Consider the following 2311-nt stretch of genomic DNA (forward strand, 5'->3'; position numbering starts at 1 on the left):
CTCTTTTTTTCATACAACACTTCACAAGGCTTTAGTAAAAAATCATACACTACCTTAATTTCAGACATCGTGAAACTGGCTGTGTACACATATTCTTCTTCAGCATTCTCCTGGAGTAAATGGATAGTGTTTGATCTGGGAAGAACAACATCTGTCTCAGCTGTACGAATAAATTTTCATCAAGGTTTGTGATCGACATAATTTAACCATATCCATTTTTCACCGATCCTTGTGCAGTTTGGCTCCAACATATATGTGTCGCCTTCATTTATAGTCATTGCTTTTATCAATAAACGCACATCAAACAAAATTATTTGTGCAATATGGTGGTGGGAATAGTCGGACTGTAGCGAAAAGGTTGGCCATGAATTTCAATGAGATTGACAAAATAAATAGAAAGAGATACGTCAGGAGCTGGAAAAATTGAATCATATATTAAGTTGGAGCAGTACCACTTATTATTCAAAGGGGTGTTCACTGAAAATTTACTGTCTGAATAGCGAACAGTGCAGACCATGATCAGCCTGCACGGATGTGCAGGCTGATCTTGGTCTGCACTGGTCGCAAAGGCAGAATCACTTGCCTCCAGCAGGCTAAAGGTTAAACGTCTACTTCACGGTGACTGACCAGTCCTGCAAGTTACCCTTACTACAAAATCTTCCTACAGGTTACTTTGACTACAGGTTACCTTAACAACAGGTTAATCGAACCGAACATATCAATGATATGTTTCATACGTAATTGATTCCTCATTCCCGACTCATGTGGAAGGTGAATAACAAGATAGTACTCATGTACTTCAGCATAATCAAGGGATGTTCTTAAACACTGTTAAAGTAGGCTAACATGATTTGCAAGTTTCGTATATACCATGAACTAGTATGTTCAGGGTTTTGGCCAGGTTTTATAAGTTTCTCTTTAGCCATGTATTGTTTTACATTTCTTCAATTCGGTTTTAACCATGTTTCATTTAATATATTTTCACTTCAGATTTCGACATGTTTTATTTGGTTTTTCTTCGTTTTAATTTTGAGACATGTATCGTAAGACATATCTTTACTTTTGTTTGAGTCATGTATTGAATGGTTTGTTTTCTATTCCGTTTTAGTGATATTGTGTTTTTTAATACAAGGAAGAGTTGGATTGTTCATCAGCAAAGGGAAATGGGACTTCCTGTATTCCGAAGCTGCACCATGCTTGTATTTTCCAATTTGCGTCAATTTTCAAGCGTATTACAGTTTTGTCTTTATTAGGTATTGATGATTGTTGTCGGACATTCTAAGTTAGTAAGTCCGTTTGTATTTAAGTTCTTAGATGGCTTGAAAACATCAAGAAGACAATTTGTCGCAGCTTTAAATACAATGTAGAGGAAGCATGTGAGTTTTACTTCTGTTGTTTACAGTCATCAATAAACATCTCATTCAACTATATTCTGACAAACCCATAATGATAACTAGGGGGTAGATTATAAGAATCTATCACTGGCTTTAAGTGTAGATGGAAATATATGGCTCGATGGTAACTATAGGTGGAATCGAAGCTCTGCTGAGTTAACGCAAAAACGTTTATCTGAGAGCCAGGTGTTTCCATCTGACCTACTTCCAGTAATAGATTCTTTTTTTGCCTACCGTATTATACAAACAATAGAAGAAATAAAATAGACTTTCTTACAGTACTATTTTCTGATAGACGCGTATTTAAACGAAGCGCGCGAAATTTACGTCCGTCAACAGAATTACGTCATGACGTTTCGAACATAAACGCGAACTTGTTTATCCTCTTTTACATAAAAACTGAAAAGTAATACACAAATCTATTTCATAACAGTTACTGTACTTCGTAATGATGACATATATTGCACGACTGAGTTTTCCAGCATGAAAACACCGAAAACTCAAGACCGGTATGCAAAAAAAAGAGCAAGTTTCCAAACATTCACTTTAATTGCTGTTCCACGTTACATTGTGTCAAACTATAATGAGAAAATGATATTATGTCCAACTTTCTGTTAGATATTTACACACACTCTTTACATCTAATTGAGGCAACACTGTTTTAAACAAGTTAACCCTTGTCTACGTATTACATCAAAGTTTGAAATATTTCAGTCAATTACAATTTAATAACTCCCAAGAAAGACAATAAGGTACATAAATCTATGTCAATATTTCATATAATCATACTAAAAAAAAACCAGTTAACCCACCGTTTTCTCTTTTGTCAATATCCTAAAAAGAACTGAATGCACTATTTTGAAATTATGCATATAATTTAGATCAACATACAGGTGTATTGTTAATAGCAGATCAAC

The sequence above is a fragment of the Mercenaria mercenaria genome, chromosome 15 (assembly GCF_021730395.1).
Source record: "Mercenaria mercenaria strain notata chromosome 15, MADL_Memer_1, whole genome shotgun sequence".
Taxonomy (NCBI): domain Eukaryota; kingdom Metazoa; phylum Mollusca; class Bivalvia; order Venerida; family Veneridae; genus Mercenaria; species Mercenaria mercenaria.